This window comes from Myotis davidii, unplaced genomic scaffold, assembly GCF_000327345.1.
Source record: "Myotis davidii unplaced genomic scaffold, ASM32734v1 scaffold963, whole genome shotgun sequence".
Taxonomy (NCBI): domain Eukaryota; kingdom Metazoa; phylum Chordata; class Mammalia; order Chiroptera; family Vespertilionidae; genus Myotis; species Myotis davidii.
The window spans coordinates 1,873,466-1,890,531 of record NW_006294116.1 but is presented as its reverse complement, the minus strand read 5'-3'; the positions used below and the strand labels follow the sequence as shown (position 1 = coordinate 1,890,531).

General features: G+C 36.5%; 1 protein-coding gene and 1 long non-coding RNA gene across 2 annotated transcripts in view; both read right to left on the bottom strand.

Moving 5' to 3' along the window:
- The window catches only part of CCSER1 (coiled-coil serine rich protein 1), a 666,528-nt gene that overhangs the window by 165,810 nt on the left and 483,652 nt on the right, over positions 1-17,066 (bottom strand). The gene's annotated exons all lie outside the window — the stretch shown is intronic.
- LOC107183840 lies at positions 3,657-12,830 on the bottom strand. The gene is made up of 3 exons (XR_001514640.1): positions 12,806-12,830; positions 9,800-9,801; positions 3,657-3,677 (listed from the first exon to the last, which is right to left on the bottom strand). It is a non-coding gene; the product is annotated as an uncharacterized LOC107183840 (long non-coding RNA).

Genomic DNA, 17,066 nt, shown 5'->3' with positions numbered 1-17,066 from the left:
AAAGCCTAATATGCTAAGTGTCCAGTCGTCCAGCCATCAGTTCAACCAATCAAGGCATAATATGCTAATAATATGCTAAGGCCACTCAACTGCTCGCTATGATGTGGACTGACCACCAGGGGGCAGTCACTCCAACCAGTATGTTAGCTTGCTGCGGGGGTCCGGCCAATTGGTACTGAGCAAGACAGGACAGACATGCCCTGGAGCCCTCTCACAGTCCTTCCTCTGCTGGCCAACCTCCAGCGTCCCTCCCTGGCCCTGATCATGCACACCAGTGGGGTCCCTCGGCCTGGCCTGTGCTCTCTTGCAATTCAGGACCCCTCAGGGGATATCGGAGAGCTGGTTTTGGGCCAAAGGTGAAATGACCAGTCAATATGACATGCACTGACCACCAGGGACAGACACTCAATGCAGGAGCTGCCCCCTGGTGCTCAGTGCGCTCCTACATGGGGAGCGCTCCTCAGCCAGAAACTGGGCTCACGGCTGGCGAGCACAGCGGCAGTGGCGGGAGCCTTTCCCACCTCCATGGCAGCATTAAGGAATGGGCCTAAGCTGTCAGTTGGACATCCCTAGAAGGCTTCCGGACTGCAAGAGGGCTCAGGCTGGGCTGAGGGACCCTCCCCCTGGAGTGCACGAATTTCATGCACTTATTACTTAAATATGCTAACAATCACAAACAATTGAAAATACAATCTCATTACTCAATAATCCAATAAGAAAATTTCAAATACTTTAGCATCTATTTAATATCTTGACTACCATTAATTTTTGAAAATCTACTTATATAAAAGCCTAAGTGACCATTGCAACCACATGGATGACCAAACAGGGTGCGTGGGGCGACCTGGCTGGCAGGGAGGTTAGTGAGGGGTGACCAAACGACCAAGCAGCAGGCTGCGTGGGGCAACCCATATATCCATCCCTTTTCCCTCTCTTGTTCTCAGTTTGGCACCATACCCTATCACTTCTAGACAGGAATCTCTCCTGCATTTGCCTCTATATATCCAAGCATGGTTTTCTGACTTTCCAAGAAATTCTGTATATAACCAAATACCCTATACTAAAATTCTGTTTGTTTAAACTAGGGAAAACAAATTATATTCTCTGCATCTATGAAAACTGTCCAATATTACAGGTGGCTTTCATTCCAGGATTGCAAAGGTGGCTCAAAATTATTAGATCTATCACTAAAAAAATACATAATCTTAGTAGCATTATTATAGCAATAGATGCCAAACCAAAAGAATGGAGGGTTGATTTCTTATATCTTTTCTTTTTTATTCACCTTCCCTTTCTCCTCTTGTTTTCTCTCCTCTTATCTTGATCTTTACCTTTGTTTCATTTTGCATCTCTCTTTAGTTATATAAAAGTAATGAATAGTCAGAATCATGCTTAAAATAACAAATACTGTAGACTTCCTAAAGCACAGTAGTTAAGTCTTTAGAATTTTAAAAATCTGAGTTGAAATTCCAGCTGAGCCATTTACCAGCACTGTGACCTCTAGTAAGTTTCTTAATTGTTTTAGCTTTAATTTCCTTATTTGTAAAATGAGACAATAATTCTGTGTATTGAGGATTGATACTCTAAAGAAGCTGGCAGCTTTGTGAATTTTCAATTTGAAAAAATCAGTCTGTATCTAAAACTTCCAGCATTTGGCTATGGGAATCTCAGGAAAAGGTAACAGGCAATTGGCTGGAAATGACCTTGTGTCTTAGACTCTGTTTATCAAATAAATACCAGCTGAAGCAGACACCAAATTTTCAGAATGCAAGATAAGATCATGACAAACAAGGACTATTAAATACTAAATTTCCTAGCACCAAGTTATTCTCATAACAAATAATTTTTACCTTACCATTGGCCCAGCTATGCTTAGAGTTTTAGGGAAAAAATAGAATAAGCTACAGAAAATTTGTTCCGCTTCCACTATTGCCCATTTCCACTCTGAGGGGCTGACTGCTCACTAAAACTCAATCAAAAGATTCCGTGTGAATGGGATTTCAGCAAAGCCAATTTGATCAATTTGATCAATTGCTACTCTTGTGTTTATGCAAATAATCAAGCCATACTAAAATTGGACTTAATACAGTCTCTTTGAACATGAGGGTAATCTTAGGGAAAAAAATAAAGTGTGTTTCAATGAAAATCACCATACCAATTGTGGGTATTGAACTCCAGTGCAATTAACCTACTTCAAAATTTTGTTTTAAGACTGTATCTGTGTATGCCATACAGACCTCAGCACCTAAAAACACCAGAAATGTTCTAACTACAGACAATCTGTGGGATTGTCACTGCTTGCTTTCATCCCAGCCGAAGACTTGCATATGGAAATCTTCACAATTGGTTTATGATTTGCTGTGTGCATTAACCTTTGGGTTTTCCTGCTTCTGTTTTCATAAAATGTATGCCTATAGTCTTGTTTACATGATCGATTGCTCACACAATATAGGCCTCACTATAGAAGCCATTTGCATCATCTTCTTCTGAAATGAGACTCAACGGTTTGGACTTATGGTTGAGAAAAAGAAACATGGACAGTCTATCTCAGCTTCACTGGAAACTGCTTTCCTTTTTCTGGCCGAACAGTTCAGACAGAAAAGTTCCACAGTTTCTCATGGGGAAAATCTTAGAATATCTCCTTCCGCTTAATTTAGATTTAGTGGGAAAAGGGGCTTCAGATAGGTAGGATACACCTGCCTCCAGGGAAGCCACTCCTCCCATTGGAGACTGTAAGTTTATCTTTCCCTTTATCACATGGGTTTTTACCTTTCACCAGACCTTTAGTTGTTACAAGTCTCCTCACTTTTGAATTATGCCTTTTAACCTTCCTGTCAAGTTTGTCATTTCTAGAATACAATAAGGAAGCCAGCTTGTCCAATGCATCATACTCCTGGACCTCGCCCAGGTCACCTCCCAGGGACACCAGACTGATCCAGCCTTTGCTGGTTTTGAAGATGGAAGGAAGTCATGCTGGAAACCCCTGAATGCTAAAGAAAACACATAGTTAATTGGCTTATCCCCTAGCAAGCATGCGGCTAGGATAAGTTTGACATGCTTGTGAGTCTTCAGAATAAAAAACAAAACTTAGCTCTGCCAACACTTTAGTCCAGAGAAACTCCATTCTGTCACAATTATAAGATACTATTATGTGAATTGTTTTAAGTCATCAAGTTTGTGGCAATTTGTTACAGCAGCAATATAAAATGAATACACTAACTGCAACTTTTTAAGATATAGCAATTCGATAAACATAAAAGTATGAATCTTTTACTATGTATTCATATTATTTTAATATTAATATAGGGTTTTTTTTCCTATTGGGGCAAGTACAGATGTAGACAATCAATAATATTAGCTGCAATATAACAATTATTCAGATTTCAAATACTTTGCCCTTGATTAGTACCATTTGATAACCTAGGAATTGAAAATTTTCAAATAAGGTGCAGAACTCATTCTGTGGAAATGGAGCTCAAGAAGAATTATAAGCCAAGATCTGGAAATAGGCCAAATGCACATCAGTAGATGAGTGGAAAAGAAAGCTGTGGTACATTTATACAATGGAATACTATCTGACTCTAATCAAGAAGGTACTCTTGCCCTTTGCGACAGCATGGATGGACCTGGAGAATATTATGCTAAGCTAAATAAGCCACACAGAGAAAGACAAATACCTTATGACCTCACTAATGTGGAATCTAATGCACAAAAGAAACTGACGGGGGAAATAAAGAAAATAATTATACAATTTTCTACATTTTGCATCTTATTATTTGCTTAACTTGCTATGGTCTGAATATTTTTGTCCCCAAAAACTTCATATGTTGACATCCTAGCACACCAAGGTGACAGAATTAGGAGGTGGGGCCTTTTGGGTGTGATTAGGTCATGAGGCCAGAACCCTCATGAATATAGTTAGTGCCTTTATAAAGAGGACCCAGAATGTTCCCTGACCCCTACTACCATATTAGGTTACAGTGAAAAAACAAACAAACAAACAAAAATGGCTTTTTAGGAAGTGGGCCCTCACCAGACGCTGAATCTGACAATGTATTGATCTTGGACTTTCCAGCCTCCAGAACAGTGAGAAATAAACTCCTATCCTATCCTTTATAATAGAAACCTAATATGCTAAATGTCCAATCGTCCATTCAACCAGTCAAAGGGTTGCTAATGATATGCTAAGACCACTCAACCGCTCACTATGATGTGCACTGACCACCAGGGCACAGACAGTCAACCGGTCAACCTGTTGCTATGATGTGCACTGACCACCAGGGGGCAGATGCTTTGACTGGTAGGTTAGCTTGCTGCTGGGGTCTGGCCGATTGGGACTGAGTGAGACAGGCCAGGCACGCCTTGGAGCCCTCCCGCAGTCCCTCCTCGGCTGGCCAATCTCCCGTATCCCTCCTGGGCCCCGTTAGCTTGCTGCTGGGGGAATTTATGCACTGGTGCACGAATTTATGCACTGGGCCTCTAGTTTATAAGCTTCCTAGTTTATGGTATTTTGCCACAGCAGCCAAAAGAGAGTAAAATACAACTCTTGCTTGCTTGCTGTACCTCCTGCCTGTGGAAGGTAGTCCTAGCAAATAATATCCTTCACACCAAACAACTTCTTCCTTATCAAGACTGAATATTTATAATTTCTAGATTCTTATGACCTAGCCTGGGGCTTGGGCTCTTTTTTCTCAGCTCAGATCTCATGAGACTTCTCTTTCTTCAAACCTGTCTTTGTACTTTTGAAATGCTTTGCACTTTTCCAGGCCAAGTTCACATACAATTATACAGCATTATAATTTTCTGTAGCTTTTTATAGTCAGAATAAAATATTTATGCCCTAGTACCTTCATATAGGTTTTATACATAGTAGGACCTCAATAAATGTTTGTTCATTTTCTGAATATCTCACCACATTCAAGAAAGTAACAGAAATAGTAAGAAACAATAACAGCAGAACTAATATCACCAAATGCCTAATCCCATAGGAAAGAGCAAGAAAGAGAAGGAAACAGCTATGTTAACAAGAAGACCACTGTAGGCTTTATTCCTGTAGGCATTAGTATTAGAAACTGTGACCAGATTCTCTTTAACGTGGTGTAGCAATTGGCATGGCTCCATTTTTCTACTGGCTCTGTTGCCAAAGGTTCTATTCCCTGGCAAAAACACTTAAGGGAGAAAAGTGAGCTTAATTCCTCTACCCTTAATTATGTTGGGCAATTCTGCTCAATGTTTAAAAATTTTTCAGACTCAAATACTGCTGCTAAAGTCTTTTTTGTTAAACATTTATTCTTAAGAAATACATGCAATAAAATTCTAATGTAACAGGTTTAGCCAATATCTCCAGTGCCTATCACATCTCCTGACATAAGGGTTTCCCATCAGATTTACTAGAGTAAGAGCGATTACCTGAGAAAAGTTCTTGTCTAGGTATAGACATAGCTGACTACTGATAATATCATGCAAAAACTTGAGAAAACATAATTTGCATAGCTGAGACTCTGACATCAACAGTTACTCAGAATATTAAAATTACCTCTAGCTTCACAATTATTGCTATTAGGCTGTTGATTATATTCTGATATATCCATCTGGCAACTGCTTATCTTCAGTGCTCTGTGTGATGGATCTGCCACTATCCAAGACGATAAAAGTAAATTTCTGCACAACTGCATTGCACCTTTCATTATCTCTTTTGGAATGCATTTTAAAGTGATGCTCCTATTGCCCTATACAACTAAGACTATCTTTACTATAGGCAACAGTAAATAGAATTTTCCAGTTTTTCATAATTATTAGCCAACTTTTAATTGGTATCATCAATATGCAAATTTTGCCCATCAGGATTACTATAAATAACAGAATCTCAACCCAGCTATTTATATGTAATATGAAAACTTCAGGTATAAAATGTTAAAGGTATGCTGCAAAAAATCTAGAACAAAATATTTGCTTATTTTACTAATTTTATTGTATCTGTAACCATGGCCATTTAATACCTCCATATTATATAATTAAAACAATGGATGCCCAATGTCTTAGTAAAACATTTTAGATCTAATCTTTAAATTTATGTTAAAATTTATTAGATTATAAAAGTTATCAAGGATCATATAACCATTTGTAAATTTTATTTGATGTATGGTAGAATTAGCTGCACTTAATTGTATTATATATATATGTATATATATTTCTATGTGTGTATATATATATACAGATATATATATATAATTTATTGCGGTGACATTGGTAAATAAAATTATATAGATTTTAAGTGCACAATTCTATAATACATCATCTTTATATTGTATTGTGTGTTCATCCCCCAAGGGAAAGTCTCCTTCCATCACCATTTACCCTCCTTTATCCTCTTCTGCCTCCCACCAAGCCCCCCTTCTTTTGGCAATCATCACACTATTGTCTGTCTGAGTTTTTGCTGTTTTTTTTTTTTTTTTTTTTTTGCGTAATCCCTTCACCTATTTCACCAGTCTCCCAACACCTCTTCCCTCTGACAGCAGTCAGTCTGTTCTTTGCATTATGAATCTGTTTCTATTTTGTTTGTTTATTTTCTTCATTAGATTCCATGCACATTATAATTTAAAGTTTCAAGTGCATATTGATATGAATTCTAAAATGAATTTGTAATTTAAATAGACAATTCCAAGACAGAACAGATGGAAGTCATTATCAGATAAACTAAATTCATGCTGAGTCCACTTTTGACAGGTTCTCATATTCATGGTCATTCTCAAATGAGCATGTTAATAATGAATTCTAATCTTTAGACTTTATCTTGATTGCTAACATCTTATTTAAAAATATATATTGCAGCATATTTCACACTTACTGGTAAGCTCTAAAGTAATGCTAGAGATTATATTAAAAACCAAAATATGAATGTACTAGTATATGGCCTAGAGAGTATATGAAATGGTAATGCAGAGATAAGAAATAAACACTATGCTAAATATGAGATAAGTTGTCTAAATTATCATTGAGAATGATGTGTTATCTCAAATGTAGTGTTAATCCCAAGCCGATTCCAATATTTGATGTCAGCATTCGATGTTAAAAGAGATCTTGTTAACATTCATGCGCACAGCAATCTCATATCAAGGTTTTCTAGACACATGGGGCAAGCATGTGTTGAGGAACAGGGCACCAGCCAACTCTACACATCTTGACTTCACTGTTTTCAAATTGCCCTGACACCTTGTTGCCAGATGAAACAAATGTTTCAGTGATGACACTCCACTTGATGTGGGTCCCCAAACCAAGGTTGAGGTCATAAAGACTCAGTTTCTGTAAAATCTTGCGTGTATGTGTGTGTGTGTGTGTGTGTGTGTGTGTGTGTGTGTTTTCAAGAAATACATAAAGTTGTTTTATTTCCCAAATTTTCAAGGCTTTTGTTGGCTTTAGGATTTGGATAGCAGTACTTCCACATCCTGTATTTTATGTACAAATGTATCCAGGATTATCTTCCTATGGTCTACACCTGAATTTTATCCTCCCATGTTCTATATCTGTTTTCTAAATTCAAGATTTTCCTACAAAAGCCCCACTTTTGTCAATTATGAAATACAATCCATATCTATGCATCTTGTTTTCTAGGGCTCTGTAAAACTCAGTGATATATAAAGTGGATCTCTGAATTCAATTTTCTGTGTTTTAACAGAGGCTTGGTAAATCTTGTCCACAAAAATATATCCAAGGGACTCTTAAATTAGAATAAGCAAGAAGAGTATAACTCAATACTCTGAAAGCACATTAAAATAAGGCTTTTCACAAAGAAAGTTTTATATTAGTATCACTTGTAGAACTCAAAAAGTTAAGTTCTCCTAAGGCATCAACCTATGCAAAGATTTTTTTAAAAAGAACTCATCAGATTTAAATTTAAGAAAGGAAATGAATGGGTGAGCTGGCAATGGTGTGGGAAGGCATATGCCATTATATTTAGTCTGTATTAATGTTGACAAGTTCTATATCTTGTACAGGCATTCCTAAAATCATTTGGACAGTGTGTGAGAATAACTTGGACAGCAATATGAAGCTAGTAGGCAACATACAAATATTTGCTTTTTTTTCATTAAAATCCTCCTCCCTGAGGTCTAAGAGATATTGCATATATTTAACCCAAATTAAACAAAATTGGTTTTGGCTTTAATTTATGTAAAATAATTTTATTTGTTTCATCAGTAAATAAAATTATTTTTCTTCCTATGTGAGCATTCATCATACATCAGTAACACTGCAAAAATCAAATAATAGATACAATGTTCATTCAAAATTTATCTTGACAGACCAAGAAAAAGTTAGCATAAAATAACACTGTACAAACATGATACAGAAAGAATTGTTTGGTAGTTATTTCAATTTAAATTTTACTCTCAGTGATATTCAAGAATTTGGTAAAATATTTTTAAAGCCATAATTCTTTTATACTATCAACCACAAGATTTTCAGGACTATAAGTTAATTCAAATATGGTGACATTTAATTAAACTTCCCAAATTTAATGAAAATTAAAATAACATTGGAAAATGTACTCACATGTGTATACTGGTTGATAAATATAAACGTTTAAGGAAATCTCTTGTTTCCTTATACATATTCTCACACCTGTCTGAGAATCCAATAGCACTGAAAATTGTTTTAACAAAGTAATATCATACGTTAGATAACAGATTGCTGCAAATCTTTGTCATTCCCCATCAAAATAAGCAGTTTATTTTACCTTCCCTTGAGTTAAGATGTGCCCTATGTGCAGAAATGAGATAACCTAGCAATCTGGAGTCTATCTTTTATGGGCTGAATTGCATCTCCCCCAAATTTATATGTGACCATATTTAAAGATAAGATCTGTAAGATGTAAGTTAAAATGAGGACATTTGGGTGGGCACTGATTCCATAGAACTGTTGTCCTTATCACAGGAGGAAGAAATACCAGGAATGTGGATGCACAGAGAAAAAGCCATCTAAGAACATAGACTATCTGCAAGCAAAACAGAGCTTCACCGGAAACCAACACTTCCAGTACCTTGAATTTATACTCTTAGCCTTCAGAACTGAGAGAACATATATTCCAGCACAGGACTGCCCTAAGAAAATAACACAATATTGTTTAAGCCACCTCCTTGGTGACATTTCCTAATGGCAGTCCTAGCAAACTAACACTATCCTTAGAAAGGTCTGCTTACAAAGTTGGCTATTGGCTGGCCTCGGAGAACTGGACTGGTAAACAGTGTCCCACTCTTACATCAAAGTTTTCATAAGGGTTAAGGGCGGATCACTTTGCTTAAAACCATCTGTACAAAAGAATTGCTTATACTGAACATCTGATTTATCTTTAGGAGTCTGGAATTTCTGTATGCTCTAGGGCCCCAGTGGTCGGCAAACTCATTAGTCAACAGAGCCAAATATCAACAGTGCAACCATTGACATTTCTTTTGAGAGCCAAATTTTTTAAACTTAAACTATATAGGTAGGTACATTGTTATTAACTTAATTAGGGTACTCCTAAGGCCTAGGGAGAGCCACACTCAAGGGGCCAAAGAGCCGCATATGGCTCGCGAGCCGCAGTTTGCCGACCATGGCTCTAGGCTTAGGGTTTCTATATGATCAGTCCCCAGGAAAATCTTTGAGTGTTGAATTTTTAATGAGCTTCACTGGGTAGAAACATCTCATACATTGCTGGAAGAAGGGTGTAAATGCTCTGTGTTGCTACAAGCTGAGCTCTGTGAGTCCTAGCAAATCTCTGAACATAGGGGTGGTCTTGGGGACAATCAACATACCATATAACTGCTTAGCCAACATAGAAGGATGTTTGGCTGAATTGCATCTCCCCAAAATTTATATGTGACCATATTTAAAGATAAGAGGGAGAGCTGTGTATTTCTGTGTCTAGTGTGTAATTGGCGTGGTGGCTTCTACTGCCTCTTCTCTTCAAACATTCACTCTGGGGGATGCCAGAAACCATGTAAGGATCCTAGTTACTCTAAAACCACTATACTGTGAGAAAACTGAAGCTAGTCTGTAAGAGTTATCTTGGATGTACACCCCTCTTGATCCTTCAGGTAAATACATTCTCAGTCTACATCTTACTGTAGCCATTTGTAAACCTCAAGTAAGAACTTTCCAGATATGCTCAGTCAACCTAAAGAATCATTAAAAAAATAAGAACTTATTGTGTTAGGCTGTCAAGCTTTAAAATGGTTTATTAGGCAACAATAGATAACTAAAACAATAATTCTATTTTGAAGTCATCCAAAATAATTGCTTAAACTATACATTTATAGATCCCTTAATACATTTTAATAAATTAAAATTTATTCTAATTAGGTCACACATTGATGCCATTTTGTATTTAAAATTATGATTATATCATAAACCAATCTCTTAAATATATAATCATAGTGATTTTATATTCAAAATTCATGTTTGCCCCCCTGCCACTTATTTCTTCCACTAACACTAAGAAGTCGTGTTTTACTTGGCTGGTGTTGCTTAGTGGAGGAGCGTCAACCTATGAACCAAGAGGTCACAGTTAGATTCCCAGTCAGGGCACATGCCCGGGTTTTGGGCTCAATCTCCAGTAGGCAGCATGTAGGAGGCAACTAATCAATGATTCTCATCATTGATGTTTCTATCTCTCCTTCTACCTTTCTCTTTGACATCAATAAAATTATAAAAAAAGAAGTCATGTTTCTGTCCCATATATAAATCCACATAAAATTATAAGTTAAATCTAGCTTTACCTGTGTGTTTTCAGTTATCCAGGAGAGAAACAGATTACCAGAAATTATTTTCTTTGTATAATTGACATTATCTGACATCTCACATTTCCCTCTGACTCACTACTACTAAAACAATGAAAGTAAACCAACAAAAAATAAGATTTAATTCATCTATATATCATGGCATCTACTTATTTGCAATATCAAAGAGAAAGCAAAAAAGGTAAAAATAGGAAAATATGGACAATGTTAGAATTAAGAATAATCTTTGATATTCCTTTTTATATTGCACATATAATCCAATAATAAATTCTGTAGACCCACATTCAAAATGTGTACAACATCCTGCCAGTGTTAACGTCTAAACTTATACTGACAGTTTAAGCCACCATCATCTCTTGTTATAGGATCCCTGACTTCCTTCTTCTACCATGTCCCCTTGTGCCTAAATCTGCATAGAAGTCAGAGTAATAGTTATAAAAGAAGGTCTGATTATGCCATTTTCTCTCTCAAACCACTTGAATAGTTTCCTATGGCTTGTAAGGTAAGGTCTCTAGTCCTTCCTTTGTCCCACAGGCCCTTCCTGATCTGGTTTCTCTCTGACCTTATCTCTAATTACTTCCCGCCTCATTTACTCTGCTCCAGCCTCAAGGCACTCATGACTATCCCCTAAAGGCCTAGTGTTCTCCTGCCTCATAGGTTTTGCACTTCTGGTTCTCCGGCCTCATCCCATAGCTAGAGACAGATGTGGCTTTCTCCCTTTCTTCATTAGAGTCTCTCCTAAAATATCTCCTAATCTGAGTGGCCATCGTTGACCATCCTCTCTGAAACAGCAGCATACTTCAGAGTTACTTTCTGTCATCCAAATCCTGATTCATTTTTTATCATAACATTTATTATCCCTACCTGACATGATGTGTATTTGTGCATTTACTGTATATCTTTTTTCATTAGAATCCAAATACCAAGAAAGCAGGAATTTGGTCTGTGTTGTTTACATTGAAGCACCAGTGACTAGAATATTATCAAGTACATGGTAGGTATTCAATAAATTTGTTCATTAACAAATGAGTGAATGAGTAAATAGCCTAGTCCAAAAAATAATGTTCAGCCTGGCCAATGTGGTTCAGTGGTTGAACATCGACCTATGAACCAGGAGGTCACCATTCACTTCCCAGTTTGGGCACATGGCTGGGTTACTGGCTTGATCTTCAGTAGGAGGCGTTGCAGGAGGCAGCAATGGATGATGTTTCTCTCTCATCAATGTTTCTATCTCTCTATTCCCTTCCTTTCCTCTCTCTGAAAATAAAAATATATTTAAAAACAGAACAAAACAAAACAAAATGTCCAGAAATGCAAAATATAATCCTCTGGGGTTCTGTGACAGAGAAAAAAAAATGATTTTTAATAATAAAAGAGACCATTAAATTCCTGAAAAACAGTAATAATAAAGACTCACACAAAATGCCTAAATCTCTGCAGGATATACAATAGATGATGTGTGGATGTCATGCCACTATCTGACTCCTCTCTCCTGGAGTCTCCAAATGTGCTCTCTCCGTTATGTTGTTGTTAGACATAATAAATGACACTACTTAGTAGACTGATGTTTTAACACACAAAGAGTGAAATATCAACATTGCTTTGTTCACAGTGTGGTTTTTCCCAGTATCTAATGTGATTGAACAATGTTCCTTTAGTGGAAGCTGCATTTAGGAGGTTACCAGCTTAACTTACAGGGGAAGGTTTGGGAAATTAAAGAAAAATACACTCTGGTATATTCTTGATAAAAGAAAATACTATTTGTCCCTATGGTTACAGATACTATTATGTATTTCTTTTTCCCCCGTAATGATTTACTATACTTACTAGTTTTCCCTTAAGGAAAATTTATTATATTTACTTCTCCCTAATAATTAATGAACATTTCAATCAATTATATTTTATAAGAGAAATCAGATATATGAGCTCATCTGAATATTTGAGGATATAAAATAAACAACATGGCTTTTAGGAGTGAACATTAAACACTTTTTTTTTTCACCAAAACAAAGGGTTTATGTTTCAAATACTTATGATCTCACATTTGCAAATAAAGTATGAGGGGTTGAGTGAAATATTTCTGTGTCATGTTATTTATAACATATAGAAACTTTTTGCCTTAAACGTAGAGATATTTCTTCCTAAAAATAATATTTAACACATATACTTCATACAGTATACTATTCTAAGCATTTTCAACTCCTTAACTTGTTTAACCTTACAAGAACCCAGTGAAGAAATGATTGTTGTTGCTCCCTTTCACAGATGGTAAAATCAAGACACAAAAGTTTAAGCCTTAAGCCTAAGGTCACCCAGATAGAAAGTGGCTGGACTGGGATTTCTTTCCAGGCAGTCTCCTAACTCGGCTACATTGCTTATAATGTTCCAAACTCTCTTTTCTACTTTCCTAAAAATAAATATGTTATTAAAGTAGTAATAAGTGGCCCTTTTAGAAACTACAGGGAAAATATTATGATTCCAATAATTGATGATTGATGTATATATATTCTGGATTTTTTCCTATATAATATTTATTTCATACAACTGAGAGCAAACTATGTGTGTTATTACATGGTACTAAGTCCTGAGTTTAGGCTCTTTGGTCAAGTGTAGCCATCATTATCTCTGACCCCCCCGCCCCACCCCACCCCCCGCTAACATTCCAACATTGCATGACAGAATAAGTCATCTGAGACTGTAACTTATTTCTCTATTTCCACCTTGTTTATTGCTTAAACTGGTGACCCTGTGATTCTTAAAGTGATTTTTGTGTGAGGACAGAAGAATCTTCAGACACTTCAGACAATTCTTTTCCTCAATTCTATTTCTAAAAGTACATTGAAAATATTTTTTTCCAGACCCTGGCTAATTAAAGGAGAGAGGAATTATATCTGAGAAAAGTTTGAAGAGAGTGTTTTTCTAGTTTAAACTAAACAATGATTTCTAGGGATGAGGAAAAGGGGTCACGAGAACTTTGGATTGCGCAAGGAGACCCAGGTACGAGCCCAGCGCCACCTCGTGGCAGCTTCTGGGAAGGTGGCTGGACCTCAGGTAGGGTGGCTCCATTGAGTATTCCAAGCACTAGACACTCAAACTCACTAGACAGTCTAGGAACCCAAACATCACAGAGAAGCGGCTGTCAATGGCTGGGCCAAGAAAAGCATGAGTTATTTTGCTTATTTTTAGACTTTGAAGATTGGTGAATTGAGGGTATACTTCAGTGCCCTTGTGTACTTTTGAAGTAGAGACTAAAGAAAATAGAGATCCATTTGTTTTTATCTCGTTGAATTTATCACAGAGTAAGGATAAAGGGTTAAGGGAGAAAAGTTCCTTTTTCTAAGTAATCTAATCAAAGAAAATATGTTTTTTTGGAGGAAGAAGGACCAAATGTAGCACCCATGCTTTGATGAAGTAAAAATAAATTTTAAAATATGTGATGAATGTGGCAACCAAAAAGAACATTGCCAAAAGAACATATATTCTTACAGAGGGGCAGGAACAATGAACCAGCTTTATCTTCAAGAGTGCTAGCTTAGGAATGGATTGAGACTGCTAATATACAAATAAGTTAATAGGGTAATCCTACTAAGGAACAGTAGAATTCAGTAGCTCCAAGGCATCTTTGGTGTGGAACATCTGACTGAGCCTCACATAGGGAGAGAGGAGGCCAGTGACCAGATCGTTGAGAGAAATCAGGGAGAATGGCAGAGAGCAAATGTAGAATATAGTAAAATGGGAATATAAAATTTAACAATGCCAACTGGGTTCATTGTTATTCTACAGAAAAACATAAAAATGTAATTAACAAGCAGTGGGCTCTCTCACTTTTGCTGTTGTTGCTATTGCTGTTAATCTTCACCCGAGGATATTTTTCCATTGATATTTAGGGAGAGTGGAAGAGAGGAAAAGACAGAGAGAAACATTGATGTGAAAGAAATACATCCATTGGTTGGCTCCTGCACTTGCCCTGACCAGGGCCCAGACCCGGGCCAGGGAGGAACATGCAATCAATGTACGTGCCCTTGACTGAATTGAACCTGGGACCCTTTGGTCTGTAGGCAAACACCTTATCCACTGAGCCAAACTGCTAGCACTCTCTCACTTTTTTTCAAATCAAAGCCTTAGATGAATGATGGTGAACTTTCATCATTCTATTATGGTTATTTGACAAAACATTATTCCCACCCTTGCAAAATTAGTTTTCCCTTGGCCCTTTCATAATGATGTAGTGGCAAGACAGAGCAGCTGTGTATAGAGTATATGTAATGCCGACTACTGTATTAAAAACATAGAGGTTATATATTTTCCTTTTGTCTCCAAAAGTATGTCTATCGCAATAGCATGCACAGATTTATTTTGGAATCCTAGAAAATTCTCAGCACCAAGAGTCTGACTAGGAAATCTGTGAGTATATTATTTACAGAAAACGTAGAGAACCATGCATTATACATCTTCTTCTCTGAAAAGATATAGTCAAAGTTTCCGTGGCCAGACATGAATACAGTAGGGAATGGTGATGACTGTAGTGAAATGACATTCATGTGCCCTGCCCTATTTATCTTTGGTCAATCAGTTCTATCTGACAGAAAGGCACAAAGTTCCCTGCCATTGTTTAAAACTGGATGAATATTTGTAGGAAACATCCTCATTTTTGAAAGACCAGCTAAGCAAAACAAAACACTACAGCAATAGGTTTTAAATGGTAAATGCAAGTTTAGGAAGTTTAGGAAGAGATTACCTGCTCTGTGGAGAACACTAAGAAGGGAGTATGGGATTGGATTTTTTCTCAGTGCAGATCTGTTTTTCTTTAAAAAAATTAAATTGAAGAATGAGATCCAATATTAATAGTGTAACCCTAGCCAGTTTGGCTCAGTGGATAGACCGTTGGCTTGTTGATTGAAAGGTCCTGGGTGTAATTCTGGTCAAGGGCACTTACCTTGGTTGCAGGGTCCTCCCGGGCCAGGCCTTGGTCAGGGCGCATGCAGGAGGCAACCAATTGATGTGTATCTCTCATATCGAAGTTTCTCTCTGTCTTTCCCTCTCTCTTCCACTCTCTCTAAAAGATCAATAGAAAAATATCCTCAGGTGAGGATTAAAAAACAAAACAAAAATAATGTTGAAAAATACTGGTATATTGTGGAAAGGAAGCATTTTGTCCCAAACAAGGTCAAATTGTCTTGTTTAACCTACCTCTCTTGATTTAGTCCTTGAGAGATTCTCCAGGATGCTACCCAGTTTTCTTCCACATTTAACTTAATAGACCTTACTGTGGTACTATTGGTCTATTCTTAGCCAATTTTTCATCTAACATTCAAGTCAAGAATAAAGACAGAGATATTAGTGGGAAGATATTTATTAAGTTGTAAATGTGAATAGATAAATAAATAACAAAAATATATGTCATATTTGAGATTATATGGTTAAAATCAATTTAATTGGAATGCCATTCTAAAGCTGATAATTAAAGAAAAGCATTCACTTTGATAAATATTTGAGTCAAAAATAGGATATTTTCCTTCAATTGTTGCATGAGTACTTTCAAGATGGACCAAGAAAAGCACGGAATGCATTTCTTTTAGTAACTTAACTTCCATTAGGAAAGATAAAACCAATTCCCTCAATCATTCATCAAAGAGGCCCCATTAGTGCAGTTGCCTATGGAGTCGGATGCTGGGATCATATTCTAAGAAAAGGAAGCTAAGTGATTAAAGAATATTAATTTTATATTAACTTGAAAAGTCATGCTACATTCATGCCATTTAGTCAAATATAATTTTAAACAAAGTTTTAGATGCAAATATATTATAATTTCAGGATTTTTCAAGATATGGTTATAAGAAAACTTCAATGTCTTTTATGTGTTAAACAGTTTTCAACACATTTTTGCAATTATAATGCATTTTAGTGCTAAGGTGTATCTCAAAAGAGTTTTTTTTTTATTTTGTGTCTACACAAGAATGAATAAATATTCTATTACTCATTTAAATAGTAACAATTTATAATATAAAAATAAAAAAGCAAATACAGGAATTTCATTTTGTAATTTCCAATTTTAAATAATTTTAGATTCTAATGAGACATTTTTATATCTGATAAATATGAAAACATGCTCAAAGTCACTAATCATCCGAGAGATGCAAATCAAAACAACAATGAGGTACCATCTCACACCTGTCAGACTGGCTATCATCAACAAATCAACAAATGACAAGTGCTGGAGAGGATGTGGAGAAAAAGGAACATTTGTGCACTGATGGTGGGAATGCAGACTGGTGCAGCCACTATGGAAGA